Here is a 19899-nt window from a genome sequence, read left to right on the forward strand (position 1 = left end):
CAGTGGAGACTGAGGTTATTGTCAAGCGGCAACAATAGTTCAGGCGTAATATAAATTATAGATCCTCATAAAATATGTATCGGGGGAATGTTTGTATCTTTTTCGTATCGTAATGATTCAAACATTTTGAAACAATATATTTGGACTTAGCGGCGATAGCCTAGTTGGTTGTGGAACGGACTGCCGAGGCGAATGTCCGTAGGTTCAAATCCCCAGGCCACACACCTCTGACTTTTCTAAAAAAATATGTATGTATTCTTTGTGAATTAGCGGTGACTTTGTGAAGTATCGCTTTAACGGTGAAGGAAACCATCGTGAGGAAACCTGCACACCAGTGAAGTTCTGTATAGGAATTTCGAGGGTGTGTGAAGTCTACCAATCCGCACTAGGCCAGCGTGGAGGACTAAGGCCTAATACCTCTCAGAAGTAGAGGAGGCCCGTGCCCAACAGGGCTGATATTATTATATTATTATTATTACATTTGGACATCCTGATGATGCATTGTGTAATTAATACGAGTTATTACCAGAAACCGATGTCAGAAACGTAATTTAATTACCATGTACGCTTTAAAAATGTGGAAGAAAAACGCGCATGTATGAAAAAAAAATATCGTTTACCTAGTTTTTGCGTTTTATATTTCGACTAGCACCTTCATTTTTTTGTAAGCTTATTTATCTTGATGAGAACAATACCTTCCTTATATAGGAGTTAAGACGGTTTTTTATAGCATATTCTAGTAGACGAGCAGATGTGTCATCTGGTATTAACTGATCTATACCATCCATAACGACCCATAATCTCGATAGACTTGTGGATGCGCTAACCTTGACGGTAAGGAGTGGGTAGAAGAGATGGGTGGCGGTCTTTAAGCTTATTAAATTCCCAGAGAAATGCAACCTTTACCTTAATTTTTTATGAGAAAGTGCTATGAGTCAGTATTCACCGGTCGAGTCGTTTTATTTTAGTAATCAACTTGGATGTTAAAAAGTAATAATATTATATTCTACCTCCATTAAGATAAGGAATTTAACAAAAAAAGCAATATTTATTTTTACAAACCTATAGATGTAAAAATCGATGCCTATCGGAATGTGCAGTTTCTGAATCTCGGCCATTACCAACTCGTGGGTTTCTTTCTGTTATCAGTAAATAATTAAATAAATGTAAACAAAAACAATCTTATCAATAACCTTAAAACACTTGCAATGCAGTAAACTAAAAATATACTTTATCGGTTACTGAGAAATATTCGTTACGGTCTTTCAACTCCATTAAAAAACCAATCAGACATACGAGCACGCCGGGATAGATGGAACGAAATGACTTTAAAATTGAGCAATTACGGGGCGCAAACATAAAGGGTGACGACATGCGCCGATATTGAATCAACGTGTACAACGTTAGAGCTCTGTAAACATTGGTTTACAACAAATTTGTCGATGTGTGTCACGATATATTTTCTTAGAATTTGTGCAGTTAACTCAGTACTCGCGGGCAAGTTGCTAATGGTAAGTCACTACAGTCAGTAGCATCACTACTAATAGGTTTGAATTTCAAAGTCCATGTGAACGGTACTTTCGTCACCCTGAGATATGAGACGTCAAGTCTCATAATGCTAGTGCATTATGAGACTTGACGTCTCCTCTCTCCTCTCTTGATGTTGTTCCTAGTGTACTAACACTAGGAACATTTACTTTACCATTGGAGCTCATGTGTTTAACACTGCTGCGGCTACAGACATATAGAAATCGGTACCTTTCTTGTTGCAATTTGGAATTACTACCATCGCTAAATCGCAACGCGACTGGACAATTGTTTTGGTTTTATCGGTCTTACGACCCAGCGTTACGTCGTCCAAATTATGGAATACAACAAGCGATCACTGAATCGATTTATAGTCACTTGAAAACGGCATATGTACATTGGCGCACTATGGATGGCTTCAGATACCCTGACGAGAAGTTTAGTGGCGACCTCAACCGTTCCTGATATTTGTATTACCAGAATATTTGTATTACTTTGGTACCTACCCTGATGGACTGTCATATGGACATTCCTAATTATAAAAGTTGGCTAACCACCAATCAATAAATGATCCTAAATCCCAATCTTATGTCTAAGACTTGATAAATATTTTGGGAAAGCTGTTTGAGGCAATATAAAACATTGTTAAAATCTTTTTCAAGTTTACCTTAACACGACGATGCAGACCTGACTGAAGGTTAATAGGTCTTGCGCGACTCTTAAATCTTTAAAATAGTATTTTTTTAAGCATTGGCATTCTGGATGGAATTTGAAATTTTAATATCGTATTTAAAGAGTTGAAAAATGAGAAGGCCAGATTGTTTAATCGGGTTGTAACATTTACCAGGGGTTGGAATATTTATTTATTTTTTAAATAAAGAAAATGATTCCTTCCCTTTAGTTTGGCGTATGTCAGTATTTCCCAGAATTTTATCCTTATTAGCGACGCTATGAAGTGTTATAATTATATAGTACCAAGAATAGTACCAAGTATGTTGATGTTGTCAAAATCAACTGGTTTCATTCTTGACTCGGAATAATGGTATTTTATAACTAAATCATTTAATTTTTCCCTAATATTCTGTCAGCTCTTCATCTATTAGCATCGATACTGAGAATAAACCAATCAAAACTAATCATGCGCTAGCATGTCAAACAATTTTCTGATAGGTCCATTTTGCAATCGATCTAAAGATAAATATCGAGATAGTTTGTTGAAATCGGTTGTATAAGGAACTGTTTCCAATTTTAAAATTATAGCCGAACCGAACACCAAGTCTGTGCTCGGTAATAAAAAGTAGTTTTTAGCCTATTTGAGTGTAAGTGAGCTATGAAAACGGTGGGTATGTAAGTGCGATCCTAAAGTGTGATGATAATCAAAATTCGTCTTTTTTGTCATGCTTTCTTGGTATTAGATTTTCTATTTATGAGTTTGATATTTATTATAGCATAGGTACTACCCGTACAAAAATAGGAACTGATATTATACTTAGTTTGTTGGTAAAAATAACAATATGTCACAATTTATAATAAAGAAATTAAAGAGCTGCTATGTTATTCATCTTTAATAGATTTCGTTCTACCGTGAGAAAACTACACAAAATAAATTGATTTTTTATTACTCATAAGCATTTGCATTCAAGTAAGGAACGCGACACGGCCGCGTGGCGTCATGGACGATGAAACGCAGGAAATAAAATAAATATAATTTACCCACCAAATTGGCTTATCACCTCGGGCAAGGGAAAACCGCGCCATTTCAAAATTATAAATTACGATTTGCTGCATGCAGTTGCGCATAATTTTACCTATAAAAATTGTTTTTCACAGAACAATTTATTTACTATACCTACTTGTGTTAGGGATATTGCTGTTTTGAGAAATAAATTAAAATTAGCTATAACATTCTTATGAGAAATAAAGAATAATATTTTCAGACTAAATTTAAAACAAAAAATATTTGTTTTAATTTCTGGATGAAAATAATTTATATTAACTTATTTTTGCTGAGGCGGAAAGCCAGCGCTCGCTGCTGTGTGCGTGCGCGCGTTCCTTCGCAAACGTTACAGAGAGTCGGCACCCGCGTGTGGTTTGACCGGCCCTTTGTGCGGTTAGACGTGACCCACTCCCGCCCCTGATACCTTATTATCACCCTTAAACATTTTGACTTAAGTCCCTTTGTAATTGTAATGAGTCACTATTGACACTGTGTCATACTTTCTTATATCGCTGAAATGTTAATGTTTAATAGCAGAAACTAAGTTTTCTGGTTTCTACTGTAATTTTTTATAGTTTTATATGCTAAGTATAATTTTACATAGGTGCTGAGTTCGTGAAGTTTGAATAATATAGATATGAGTATGTATAGGTATATGCGATTCGTAGTGGTGTGTATTAGCCGATGTGCTCGGTGGCGGCGCTCGGTGTCGGCGCTCGGCGGCGGCGCTCGCACGCCACTCGAGGGGATGATGTCAGAATGCGATTAGTAGAGTGTCTGGCCGCGTGACGGGTGCACCGCGATGGTCTAGCGGGCGGAAGTAGCTCGCACCGAATAATCGCATCGATCGCCAAAAAACTAACCCACATACGCACTGGCAGCGTAGCCGGAATTATTAATCGCGAGGTGTAAGGGGAGAGGCGGCGCGGAGTGGGCGAGTGCGGCGGTGTAGCGGTGTGGCGGCGAAGCGACAGCGCGCAGGCGCGGGCGTGCGGCGGGCGGCGGGCGGAGGCACTTCGCGAGGAAGGCTCGCGCGCTCCGGCCGCGTCTGACGCCGGGGGCGTCGCGATGCGCGAGCAGCCGGCCCCGCGGCCGCTCCCGCAACCGCCGCGCTAACCTGCACCCATGCAGTGGCGAAAACTGACCAGGTTGAAGTCTTCGCCGGGCGGACAGTCGCGCGCTCGGAGGATGCTCTGCTGCGGCCGCAGGAAGGTATGCGATACGATCGATAGCGCGCGCCGAAACCGTCGCCCCTCCCGGTCCGGACGCCGACGCCGTTTCGTTACGCCGTTCGACGACCCCGCTTACTAATGTCTCTCTAAATCATGCTCCTTTTCGGATGTCTAGCGAGTTCTTGTTCTCACGTTGATGTGCGCGGCTCCCGATGGGCAAATTTTCAGCGCCCGCCATTTCTCTCAGCGCTCTCTGATTTACAGCTCTGAATCTATATTTAACACTTTCCGTAATACAGTAGTAATATTCACTTACTATGTAAGGTACATTAGAAAAATTAATAATCTCTTTAAGATAAAGTACATCTTATTTAGATATGAGGTAACTACCTCATCTCATCTCGACGACCGCCGCCTGAAATTAAGGTGATTTGATCAAGATCTATTTTTAAGCGATTGCATAGAGATAAATCGGTCGCTAAGTAGCTTAATTTAACCCTTTCATTCATGCAGCCTGGCTTGCTAACTTCATTTAGTCGGATAATACGCTTTTCCTATTAATATATCGTATTTAAATGTTTGCTGGTTGAATCGCGGCACTTAGTGGAACGGCCCTCGCAGCATCTTACGCCATCTTGGCTAAAGACGTTCGAGGCACTTACTCAAGATAATCTACATTTGATGCTGTATCATATCTAAGTATGACATTATAATATTTAAATTTGAATATCCTTGTTCTTTGCATTTCATTATTTCATTCATTAAGTATATGATTAAATAGGTTTATCATGGCGCCTAATTCATGGCCTACTTTCCCGCCTTAAAACTAAGAGGGAGTAATTCACTCTCGTTGAAGAAAAGAATGGAGTCATTATGCGGAGGGACATTGAGTGGCGGTCCATTGTTGCACTCCGCTAAGCGAAATAAATGAAGATCCGTAGTTAAGATTTAGTCTTATAAAGTAACTTTTTAGTCGCCGTGCCTTAGTACTTGGTATGCGCACGCGCTATGGACACCTCTTTTGAAGAGAATGTGCGCTTACTACAAAAGCTTTAATTCCTTAATATATTTGTTTCGATTATTGTAATTAGGATTAATATTGATTATTTTCGGATAAATCATTTAATAATCATTACTTGAAAACTTTGTACACATTAGTTTAAAGTTTTTTTGAGGGTAAATTATTTTCATTGATATATTTTTTTCATCGACATTTTACTTCTTTCATTTGAGACGAAAATGTTTTTTTTACGTATCTACTTACTGCTACTTATGTTTCTCATAATATTAATGAGAGTATGTGAGTATTTCTTAAAATAATATGTATATAACGAAATAGTTTTTTTATTCTTGTTAATGCGATTTTTCTGTATGATCAATATTTTTTTCTTTTCTTACTGCATTAATGCTATATATTATTTAATATTTGATAAAACGAATGTATAAAGACAAACAAAAAATACAGATGAGACAAAAAACTATTTCGTTACTTACATTTATTTTAAGAAATACTCATTTACAAAAGAGTACCAACTTTTTTGTACAAAAGCCTTACACATACACTTACAACCAATACTTTTTTGTAACAACAATCATTGATACAACAAATCTACTCAAGACCCAACAGTTGTTAAGACCGCTATCACACATGACTCTTTCACCACAAAACAACACATAAACACAAATAAACTTAAACCAACTGACATTAAATCCATGTCGCATACATTATCCATGTCGATCCACTATCCCTTCGGCGGGCAAGGCATAAATAATTAACACACAATAACCACGTGTACGTCACGAGGGGAGAATGGGGTCGATCGAACCGCTAGTATTTATAAACAAAGCAACCTTTATAAATTAATTAACACATAAGCCAGTTTATGGTTTAATTACGTGCATTATAATTGTTTCATTGAGTAAAAATATTTTATCGCGGCCATGTTTCGTAGTTTGTTACAGCGGTAATGGTTTTGCGTAATTAATAAATGAGTATCGGTGTACGGTTTTATTAATAAAGTTGTATATTGAAAATAATTATCTTTGGATTGAATTACGAATTGAATTACGGTATTATAAGCACAAAAAGTAAGCAGTGGTACAACTCGGGTATTAATGCCTTACGTAGTCTGCTTCTACTATGTATTATGATAGAAGGCGACCTTATCGCCATTTCAGGCACTAATCCTATTTTAAATTGTGATGTTTCTAAAAATTTCTGAACCTATAACATTTCCTTTTTTCTAAACATCTCGGCACTGAACCAATGCTAGATGATCAGTATTGAATTTTGAATTTATTGTTGGATAATATCACTTAATTAGGTAGAAATCTTAAAAACCTAGAATACTTGGGGCAGTTTACCGTTTATTTAATTTGGGATAGGTATCCATATTTGCATCAATACCAATAGGTCGGCATAAAGAAGTGTACAAATAGCTTCGAACTTGAATTTGCAATCTGGACTCCGTTTCATTCCTTTGTGAGGGCTGTTTGCCATCGGCCTATTGACAATGGAAGATTAATATAAAACCGACTTTTATTTCTCTTAGGACTATAAAATGAACTTCAAGTTTCAACTATTATTTAACTATAAAGTTTTCATCGCCTTAATTTTAATAATATAACTTATACAATATATTAAATTAACGGCAATTTATGTTTCACTATTTTTCTTTCTCGGTTAATTTTATATAGCAGGTTCTTTGTTGGGTATATTTTTCAGAAACTTGATCAGGCTTTGGTAAAAGTTTGTTCTTTATTGTCCACCTTTTAATCTCAGCTAAATTAACGTGATATAAAGTTCTTTACTTTGTTAATTTCACCTGTATTTTTTATTTACAAAAGGTTTAGAATACTAAAGAGCCATTAGATTTGCTTTCTATGTTCAAATGAGTTTATTCGACTATTTAATTCGTCTGTGAACTGAATAAAGGCTACTTAACTTAAATGTATAAAAATAAGACTTACTTCTAATAAATAGGAGACTGCATTTGCGCTGGCGTGTCCCTAATATCTATTCTTATCTTGCGCCAATTTGACCACTGGTCGAAGATAGACTTACAAGTTTAATTTATTAAAAAGAGTATTTTCTATCAAGATTTATCTAATTTATGTATTTGCTTTATTAACGATATTTTTGCTTATTGTCACTTAGGATTGTTTTTTATTGATGAACCTTTGACCTTAAAATATGAACTCAACGCAATATTCTTCATATATTCTAATATAGCACAGCTAATGGAATTCCTAACCGGGTATCTGGTTAGTTCTGTCGTTATGGTGCGGAGCATGACGTCACGCGTGGGCGGACAGAGCTCTCGCCATATCGCGTGGGTATTCATGAATGAGCTAAGTGCTGGCCTATTGATAGATAAAATTGACGGTCTTTTGTCGCTTTAACTGACTTTCATCTTTATTGGCTTGTCATAGATAATGGTGGTTTTTGTTACTGTGCGCTCCAATGGAGCAATGGTGTTGCTTTTATAATGTATTTTGTAATGTGTCGTAATAGTCTTGAAATTGAAGTTCAGTTTATAATTATATAATATTTTAAATAAAATCCCTTTTAACCGAATTTCGACTACGGTGGCCAATCTGAACGGAGATCAACCAGGAATGTAGCAGGTATAATAGTGTACAAGAGTGCACAAAAGTATGGTCCGATTTGGGATTCCAACTCGGAACCTCAGCGTAGTAGTCGTTCTCATATCATATAATACGCCATAGAGGTAGTCGAAATATATTTTAATATGGTATTCAAGAAAAAAAAGGTATCGCAATTCCATAACTTGTTTTAAACAACGATTAAACAATTCGAAACGAAAATTATCACCCAAAAGTGTTAACTCTTATTCAACATCACAAGCCTTAATGCACCACTCAAATACCAGACTGGAAAGGCTTATATCATATTAAATTCTTACATACTCTCCGGAGCTAAGTTTCCCGTACATCCATTAGGAAACTTCAAGTTTATTAAAGTTGAATAAGTTAGTACCTTATAGACGACGTCGGTACGGTTACATCGTAAAATATTGTTCACACATACGAATTGTTTTGCAGTTTATATATTTATCAGTGGTGGAGGCGTGATATACACATCTATTTCATATATCAGTTATTATCTAAAAACATAACCTAAAATGACATTTTGCTATTAGGTTTCGGTTGATGACATTTATGTAGTCTCAGACTTCCCCTTCTTCCTCTAATCCCTAAGGTAGGTATGTATTTTTTGTTCCTAATCGTGTCTATGAATGGGCAATGTTGAATACAATTTAAAATCAGGTAATCTTATCCATTCGCCGTCTTATAAAATTTATGAAACACTTTTGACACATAAAGTACGGGTGTTTGTAACGTTTGACACAGAACTTACGCCAAGTAGGTCGTGGCGTCTGACCGTTTATTCTATTGACAATAAATATCTTTTGAGCATAAGTAGAGCATATATTTAGTAGCATTTTACATGTCGACCCATATTTGATACGTTGAGATTTATATTTTTAACAAAAATATTCTGCGTCTTTTAATTTAACTTTGATATAATCGTCTTAGTAACGATGGACTCATAATCTAAAGATTGAGAGTTTTTCCTGGAATATTTCACGGCATAATTCTAGCATGTCTTTCGAAAGTTTCTATCCGTGTCGCCGAAAGGTCATTTTGTAAATAAAATCTCACTGGACACTTCCTGAATAAAGTAGATTAATAAATTCAAATTATATTTAGATACTATCATTGTAATTAGAATATAATAAATAAATAATAATATAATATCATCTCAACAATGTTATCCTTATTCAAGTTGTTTGAATCACTCCTTAGAGGGTCATTAAAGCAAGACCTTCCTGTGTTCTCGAAGATTATTATTGCATAGATTAGTTCGAGTCTGAATATAGCAGTATAACACTAAAGAGCATTGAGATTGTAAACTTCAGTTGGAAACTAATACTAAACGTAGTTGCATACGTTTCAGTAAAGAAGTTATTATATATTTTATCTTTTTAAACTTCAAAACCAATTTTATTTAACACCGTGCGATATCTTGCTACATAGAAACATAGTAGAGTCGACCAAATTATATCTTTTATAAATTCTAATTTAATATTTGTCTTTGTAATTACCATAACAGTAATTTAATTACTACGTCATTATATTTTAACATATTGTGTAGGTTTATCTGATAAAACGTTAAGTTCGCACATGAAATAAAATATTTAGATGTTTATGGTACAGCGTGGGTGGTAATGTTGCGGTAATGTAAAGTTGATTTAACATCTTTCAACACATTATGAATTATGAAGAAATCTTTTAAATTTTAGATTTAGAATATACATTTTTAAAGATTAATACGTCCTCTACATTCTGGCATGTCTGTGCTACAAAAGTCTACGACATTCGTAGCGTTGCCTACGAGATTGAGTTCAAACTGAGACTATAATTTATCAAGAGTACTTCAATAGATTTTAACTAACTTATTAATTATTGGTCAGTGTAAAGTCTCTTTGAATACTTCATGTTTGAAACTGGAATATTTAGTGAGCTTTTGTGTGTTGCATTTTCCTATTATTCTATTTAATATTAATTTCCTTTCTTTTACATCTAGGCAACGTTTTACTAACATAGACCGTATTTGAAATAACGTCACCAGCTTGTGATTAACCCTCTTTAAGACATCTCGTAATAAACTTAGTGATACTTCTAGAATTCAAACTAATTCCCGTCTAGCAATTCTATCCTCACAGAGCGATCAACATTTGAATACATTATACGTATTGAATAAAATTCAGTTCTTTTTCTATATATCGATCGCTTTACGTAATTTGATCCGTATCTGTTTCGAGTTGTAGGTCAACTTTCTGCTCTGAATATGGAAATTTGATGCTATTATTAATCCATTACATTTTATTGACTTTCCCCTACTCACCCCCATCGGACATAATACCTTCATATCTACCATTACCTCCATACAGTTAATTCAATGTTTTTTTTTTTAACAAAAGCTAAATAAAACTTAAAAATGGTACTGATATTGTATGATATTGTAAATACTAGAGCACATTCAAATTTAGAACATTGCATTCAAAGATCTCCATTCCTTCCGCATAGAATTAAAAACATTGAAAATCGAAAAGAATTCTCTCGTTCTACATTTAAAAATATCTCAGTTTTAGTACGATTTTAAAGTCTATATTAAAAGTGTTCTTTAGTAAGACGGAAAGCATTCGCATCGGCGGGTGTGAAAGAATTAATGAGCGTAAAAAAAGCAAAGAGATAGTCGAGAGCGGCGGGAATATTGTTCCTCGTCTACACTCGCGTGCGAAGTACGAACATGGGAGGAAATCAAACCCAAGCGAATGCTACTTCATTTTTTTAAGTAACATTTTATTCATCTTATTTTAAATGCGTAAGTTTGTGAAAATGCATGTTATAAGTTACCCACACTGAAACGGAAACTTGATGATTCGTTGCATGATAAAATATGCCCTAAAAACTATGCCTTTGAAGTAAGGTATCTTTTCACTTACGTTATTCCACGAGAATTGGAAACAACTAAAAAGGCTCACAAAACAAAGTATATTTTCATTTAATGAATCCCTTTGTTTGGCCACAAAAAGGTTTTTATATGTTACACGGCATCCGATGCTTTATCTGCTGTCTCTACTTTAGGCAATCAATCATTTTTAATAATGTGTTCATTTATCTTTACAAATTATTATCTAACAATATGTTTTTATTGTAAGAGCCGTTCATGCAGCCGTATGTTAAAGAAAGTTTAATTGTCTATTGCGAATTTATGCGCTTTTGCCATAAACAGTAAAGAAAATAGTATCAAGCACATTTTTACTGGATTACTCTAATTTTAAAGAATGTAACCAATAAAGTTTGGTATGTGATCTAGTTAAAACCCAAGTGTCAATGGCGAAGGGTGAAATTTTATGAACGGGAACCCGACATATAAGTATGAAAATGCATAAATGCGGTCTGTAGATCGGTGTAATGATAGAAATTTTTTATATAAATTACGAAAGGGAAGCGTGCAGGAATCGAGTTATATTAACCTTTCCCCACTGTTGTATGTTACCTGTAAGCATGTATTTGTCCGAATTGTATATTAAGCGAAAATTTCTTATTCAGTTTAAACAGTTTATCGATCAATCAATGTCAGTCTGTAAAAGTATTTTACGTAATCATCAACTTAACATTGAGAATGAAGGCGCATTATATCACTCGCTGCTACATTAGATCGGCTATCGAACAATCAGGTTGCAAAGGACATGAAAGTTCCGTAAAAATCTATTTTTACAACCGTTTGGCACATGAACACGGCAATAACTTTTATTACGCTTTATTCCGTTTGTATAAGGACGTATTTCCTGCAACACATCCGCGCTGTATGACGGTAGAGCGCCAGTTGTCGACATTTCGGCTCTCGACAGTCTAGAGCTCTTCAAAGTTCGAGTTGGCACCAAATTTTAGGTTTCAACGCTTCTCATTAGGCGCCGCTCACAGCACAGGCGAGATAGGGGCGGCGGGGCGGTGCGGGGACGGACGGGAGGGGGGCGGGGGGGCGTCAGTCCGGGAGACTATTGTGCTTTAAGGCGAAATGTTTTGTTCTACAGCTCTTTATGTGTGAACTGTACGTACGGAAGGTTTTATGAAGTGATGCGTGGAGTGTCTCTCACTGATATTAGTGTGGCTCGTTGATGGCTTGGATTTAAGCGTTGTAAACTCAGATGGAACCTTAATGAATCTTCCTTAATCGTTTCTCTTGCGGTAGCTTGTCTTTATGTAAGTGGCGACAGTAAACACTTTAGTATCTACATTCATTATTTAAGAAACGGAGACATAATTTGGAAGATATAATTTGGAATTAAAATATGTACTTTTATTTCTATCTATTTGGAAGTCCTAGCAAGGTCTTATCCATTCTCCTTATATTATAAAGAAATTTAAGAATAAACGGTTAGATTACCAGACTGGTTCAATAGGGGTTTGCTTTTGTTGTCGACTCGCTTATTTGTCAAAGGACATACGTTGAGCAGATAAGGGCTGCTAAGGTTTGAGAAGTATTCGTCGAAGCTTTACATATAGAATTACGTTCTTTGGTCGATGCAAAGAACATTAACTTTATTTAATACATTCGTAAAAACTACGATTGATAAATGCCCGATATCATTGAAGGGGAGTTTTTGTGGGGAAGTTAATTAATTGTAGGAATAATTAATTATTCCTAAGCTATTTAAATACCAAGGGGATGTCATGGTTAATTTATTTCACGCTTTAGTGAATATTCTTTTTGTAAACAGTAAATGTGTAATTGAAGTCTTGGCTACCGTGATGGAGAGAGGGCTGCGATTGTCGCAACAATTGTAAAAATTGTATGAAGTTCTTATTGATGTAGGCAACTGCGCCGCGAAATCTCAGTTAACGACGTAGTCGTACGCAGTCGATGTGGAATGATCTTAATACTGTTTTTAACTAAATTACTAATGATCTTCAACTGTGTATTTATTTACTATTAGTATAGAAGATGTTTGGGAAAACTATATCTTAAATAAAATGTTTATTTGATCAATCTTCTATATTAAATATATTCTACTAAACTACATAGATCGTTATTTGTATTCGTGGGAGTGGTAGCTTCGATTTGCGTCTTGTATCACATTGCTAATAATTTTTTATCGTTTCCTTTGTAACAAAATATATGTTTTTTTTTGTAGACAAGTTTTCAGACCCCAATCAGAGAAATGACCGTTTAGTTAGTGTAATTTTTATATATCAGCTTACAAAGTAACGCAGTCATTTGAAGACAACCGCTTTAGGTTTACGTAAATCCGAAGCTTTAAAAGAAATTGCGCGTAAATCCTAGACCTTACAATTATTTTTTTCTCGAACAATCTCTGTCTTACTGTGCATTCTCTTTCATCGCAGCTTCGTTGATTTTTCAATTTGTTTGCACACTTTTACATACAAGATTTATTGCATTACATTATAAATATTTTATAAGCATTCAATTCCTACATACCGGTGGGTTTATCCTTTGGGATAAGCAGAGATGATTGATCACAAACTACGATCCTATTATTCCTCTTTCCAATTTTAGAATTCTATACCTCAAAAGAAAGCCTATACGATTATTTTGTTGTCCGTCTGACCATCTGAGGCTGTAAGAAGTCTATGACAGGTTTCCTTGACTAACTCTAGAACGGGGCTAGTGCTCGAAAAAAGTGAATTAATTCGATTTTCGAAAATCTATTACTCCCAAGAAAGATTGATGTACGAGATTCATGCAAAACTTGTTTTAAAATAAGCCAACTATTTTCGTCCCATTAAATATGTCGTGTGGGCCCTCAGTAGGCGTGGTCCTGTCTGCAACTGACGCATGTAGGCCGTAATGAGCTGATACAATTTTCAATGCAGATTAGACCTTATTTGTTTGGCTTTAAGGCCGATTTTGTGCCACCGCGGTCGTGACTTCAAAGAAGATGAAGTGCTCTCGTCGGATAGTAAGCTTTTTGTAGAATTTGTTTGTAAATCTTAAGTTTTCTCTGACGAGGAACAATGTCAAATTATGTTAAGATGTGTAATTACTGTCTTTGTTTTGTAAGGGAAAGTATTTTTAACAAAGGCTACTATTAAAATATTTGTCAAGCTGTCTCAATTTTTACGACCTACATCGCATAGTCAATTTGGTTTTATTCTATAATGTACATATCAACTATGATGTATGATATGATCCAGGGAAATAATTCCTGAGCTATTTTCCTGTGATTTGAATTTCAGAAATTAAATATGAAGATATTGTTTCTATATTTTATCGAAACGTTTAATTTAGTTTTTATAGGAGTTTTTTCGTTAATGATTTGAGGTCGACGCTGACAAAATTCTTGTTCGTTATCTCGGACTTCTGCAGATAAGACTGTTGCCAAATTTTTGAAGAAAGGCGGTGGTGTCTATCTAATGTTTTAATCTCTAGTCCGACAATCAGTTTCTAATCATTTCTAACACGATCAAAAAGCTATCTCAGTAAACAATAATTAATCATAGCTTTAAACATAATTGCCAACCCTTTTAAGTAACCTCAATTTGCCTTCTGTCAAATATGTAGTAAGTATGGCACAAAGTTTGTAATGGCACCGACGTGGCACGTAAGTGAAGTGCCCTTAATGGCACCACTGGATATTACGGGACTTGGGAACATTTTCTCGGTAAAACATTTTTCGGCGGGAATGCAAGGGATTACACGTTCGCAATTTGAAAGTTGGCGAATTCTTTTGCGGGCTATGTTTGGCTTCATTGTTGGAATATTAATTGTTTGAAATATTTGGTGCGTGGTCTTGTGGTGGGATAGTTTGTGTGGAACCGACAGATTTTGGCGTAGTAAAGTTAAACTTCTATAGATATTTGATTTTGTTGACCTTCAAACATACGTTAATAAATATCTGTTTAGATTACTAATTTGTGTAATGTTTTATTAGTTTTAGCAAGTAGTTTTATTGGTATTGTAGTTTTCTTTTTAATGTTTTTTTTTTTATAATGGTTTATCATGTTTTTTATTTGTCACTAAATTAATAAACTAATATGAGATTCAGTGAGGAATTTTCTAAGATTGTCCTGTCACAAGCCACAACAGTGTAATTTGCTTTGTCATTTTCTTCTTTACACTTATTGATTTATAACACAAATTAAGTCAATCAATAATTAAAAATGGTCATTCGTAAATCCAATTTATGAGGATCTATTATTTAAAAACGGAGACGACGCGACGTTAAGCGCCCACGCTGAAGTAGGTTAAATAAGTTTGTCTTTGAATTCTTGTTAAACCATACAAACGAAGTAATACGTATTGTGTGACTCAGACAACTGAAAACAAAGCAATAAGTTAAATAAAACGGCGTGACTCAAGCGCGGTAATCCCACTGGAGACGGATACGTTCTCAAGCCACCCCTCTTACTACACCATTGTGAATGTTTAACTAGTTTAACCAAACTTTACAGTTACTGTTAACAATAGTTTAATGTGGGTCTTTAGTAAGACTAAAAAGATTAAGTTAAAAAAACCGCGAATAGACAACTACTAATAGATACACAACTACGTCAAAGCTTTGAAATATTAAAAATAAACATCAAACTAAATGACGCAGTATTCACCTTCCATCCCGAGTTTAGCATAATTTGAATATTCCTAATTAATACTTTACAAAACTATTATCATACAAAATATTATAAATTCAGGCATAGCGTCCGCGAACCAAAGGATTAGATGGAAAATTGTGACGAGAAGTGGCCTCGTCATACGAAATAGAATTGTTTAGTTTAAGTGAGATATTTACATTGTAAAATATATGTACTGGTTTAACTCGGCAATAGACATTAACCAGTGATTACCTAAACTTATTTTATGTTATGTTTATTTTTTTAGTGTTATATTTCAAAGCTGTTGGTGAAACTCTAGGAATAAGAAATTATATCTGCATTATAAACCATCATCTCCCTCAAATATGTTTATACTCTAATCCTCTTATGCAAGCGCTTACAAATTTTCACGTTAATTTCACCACTATGAAACTCAAATTCCGTCAAACTTATCAAATGCTCGAGATTATGTACCAAGAGATGATATAAGCGTTTATTCATTCAAAGGAATACCTTCGCTGTAGTGTATTGTTTATGTTACATAAGCCTTTTGTCATGCAAATAGGTATACGTTCAGAATAAATTAGCCATGTCAAAGAGGAGCAGAATTTTTCATGCGAGCTAACGGAGATTGGTGGAAAGTGGCTGGAGGAGTGACATTTACGGACCTTTGTGAGGACCGTGAATTAATGAAGAATGTTTTGAAGAATATTGACGCGATGGCCCGGCTTTGGCTTAAAATTAGGCCTTTATTTTGTGGGGCGAAAGTTCGCTAAAAGTAAGATGGGCAGTTGCCAGATTCGGGATTTATTCAAACCGTTGTACGTCATTAATATTAAAATACCTTTGTCGTTTCGTAAGATACCTTTAAAGTATCTAGTATGATAAGTAGTTATGGGTTTCATCATAAATTTATTATTTAATACACTATGTAAAGATGTACAGGTGAACTTCAAGCCTGGGCATTATCTTAGGGTTTTGCAGAGATAAATGGAGGCAGGTATAATAAAAGAAATCTTCTGTGTCAGTATGTGTAGTACAGTAAAATGCTATGCAGTATAATTCAACCTTCTGGTCGGTTACATAAATAAAAACCAATTTTTCTGTCTACTAGACTAGGGTTGTCACAAAAACCAATAACCTAATAAACCTAAATTCGCGACCTATTAAATTCGCCTACAGACTCGTTGATCTGTAAAACAAGGTTGTCGTAAGAAGGTCATGGTTTTCGGAGAGCATTCAAAGGATCCGTCTGCCGCTGACGTCATGGTCCGACACCATCGTAATGGGTTCCGACGTGAACGGCGCCTGTCTAGACGTATCAGCCTTGTAATGGATTTATTAAGTCCTCCTTGAAGTTTTTAATTTATTTTTCTAGATGTGAAGTGGGGTTTTATATGATTCTGCTATGAGCTGGGACGTTTTGATAGTTTATAAAAGTTATTTGTTTTGACTTTAGACTATCGAGAATTTTGGATATATCTTGCAATATTTATTTTGAATATTAATTTTCTCAATATTCGTAAATAAATCAACATCAACGTATATAACTGGCAGGACATTATGCTTTCATACCCGTTATGAATGTCAAGATATTGAAATTGTTTTTATACACACCTTTATGATACCTTCGAGACAGCCATACAAAAAAATTGTTTAGGCATAAAATAAGAATTTAACTGTTCTCAATTCTATAATATAAGTGCTACCTGCCAACCCTAGCTGGCTACTTTGTTTTATCTTATGCCTTGTATTTCTTATTATTATTATTCCTTATTTAAAATGTCCATAGTTATATAAGTGATCTTATTTTTTTTAAATAATGATAATTATTCTTATAAATCGTTTTGACGTATCATAAGTGAAACTTTGTTCGCTTACGTAATAAATAAATTATTTTAAGTGAATAATCATTAATAACAATATATTAATTACATATTCCAATCAAATACTATAGTCATATTTTAGTATGATAAAATAAGAAATTTTACTTTAAAAAAACATTAATAACATTTAAAGTCAATTTCTAACTATCCTTGACACATTTTATTATTCAAATTTTATATTCAGTCGAGTTCAAAGCAATACAGTGTTATATGTCAGACGGTGCATAATAGCCGCCGGTCTCACCCTGATTGCTGTCCCCACCAGTCTAGACGTTAGCCTTGACGTAGATGCCTTAAGTTGAGCGATTAACTCGCGCCTGAAGAGAAGACGGATGGTCCGTGGCGACAGCAAATTAATATAGACTGCTACATTACGCGAAGATTCTAAAGTGTGGTACGATTGCTGAAGATGATTTTGAGGAGTTTGTATTATTTGTTGTGATAATTTGTGTCGATCTAATAAACTATATTAGCGGCGATAGCCTAGTTGGATGTGGAACGGGCTGCCGAGACGAATGTCTGCAGTTTCAAATCTTAAAGGCAAACACCTCTGACTTTTCGAAAAAAAAAGTGTGTATTCTTTGTGAATTATCGCCTGCTCTAACGCTGTAGGAAAACATCGCGAGGAAGCCTGCATACCTGAGAAGTTCTCTATAGGAATTTCGAGGGTGTGTGAAGTCTACCAATCCGCACTAGGCCAGCGTGGTGGACTAAGGCCTAATCCTTCTCTACAGTAGAGGAGGCCTGTGCCCAACAGTGGGATAGTATATACTACAGGGCTGAAATTATTATTAATAAACTATACACTACCTAATGCCTATTGCAATTAAGCATAGAATAAGTCACGTTATTTCGATCTTTAATTCACTGTAGTCCTATTACAGCATAGTCATATATCATGTGAAATTATAAGGGACACGGGCATCCCAAAACCAACACCCGGAAAAATATCTTTAGATCAGAAACGTGAGCTAATAATTTATTCATTTTGCGTGCCTTATGTAGCGGTACGACAAGATTATAGGAATGGAAGAAAGGTGCAATGTAATTATTCATTGACATTTCGTTATTGGCTGTAGCTAAAATCTTATATATTGAAATAAAAATATTTTCTGATTGTATCGCGTTTTTTTATATTATAATATTTCAAAGACTTTTTTTACAGCCTTTATAGTCACGGGGGAGACTAAGGTTCGTTCATCCGCAAAATTAGTTACAATATCTACCTACATTTTACAATTATACATATTGTAACTTATAAACTAATTACATAAGAAATCCTTATAATATGGTTAACTAGGCTATCGTTGTGGCACCGTCAAAAATATTTTTTCGAAGTAGATCACATTTTGCATTATTCTGCGATAAAAAGTTGTCTATAATATATTCAAGACTTGGGCTAAATGATACACATCTAAGTATATTCAGTTGATTATGAATTAATACCAACTAAATTCCAAGACATACAAACTTTCATAACATTCATTGCAGGATTATACGATAGATACAATGCGAAAAATTAGGGTAATCAGTTGATTGATTTGCTATTAAAAGACCTCTTTAAAGCGGTTAGTAGGTTACAACGATTTGTCCGTCTGTAGCAGACGTCCCGGTTTAAGAGCACATATGTTTATTTCATGCTAAGCGACTTTTTCTCTCAAAGTAACTTCTACTCCTTGTATATATTTTAAGACGGCAAATACAAAAGTCATTATGTCAATTATGCTCCCAAATTAATGGTTTTCAAATAGCATAGATGTCAAACACGTTAACTGGAAAATAAAATGTGCATGAAATAGGCCCTAGCCTGTCTTTTTTTCCTATGAAAATCTTTGCAATAAAAAATGATATTAGATTGTGATTTGAGATAGAAATGAGGATGTAGCGATTAGAAAGGAATTTTAGGCACTTGAGAGGGTGTAACTATGTTTCGGGCCCCCGGAGAGCAGGCTTGCCGATCAAGCAAACAAAAGTAGTCTTATTGTGATTTAAAAATGATGCTGGATTTTCCATGCCAAGAATATGCCATGAACCATTACGTTCGTAGTTATGTCACTGGTATCAAAAAGAAGTATAACAGCAAATTTTATACTATGAGTAGGAAGTATCATATCGGTTACAGAAAGTATCTGCTAGTCGTTCATCAAGCACCTATATTGTCTGATAACATGCGCTTGGAGCATCAGAGAGCTCAATTGAGTCATTCAAATTGATACACAATACAAGATAAATGAATGCCGTTCTATTGGCTCTTTCATCGTCATGCCTTTACCGTATGTGATTTGGGTACATTGTGCAGTCACAATTTTATATTCGTTTTGTCTGGGAGTCAAGATTCTTTCCCATAATAGTTATAGTGCGTTTTTTTAAATTTGTCGTTTATTTAGTCTAGAACTTGTTCTCTATGCTTGCCAAATATCATCTCAAAAATCATTGTATATTAGAATTCTCT

Source organism: Manduca sexta, chromosome 26 (assembly GCF_014839805.1).
Source record: "Manduca sexta isolate Smith_Timp_Sample1 chromosome 26, JHU_Msex_v1.0, whole genome shotgun sequence".
Classification (NCBI taxonomy): domain Eukaryota; kingdom Metazoa; phylum Arthropoda; class Insecta; order Lepidoptera; family Sphingidae; genus Manduca; species Manduca sexta.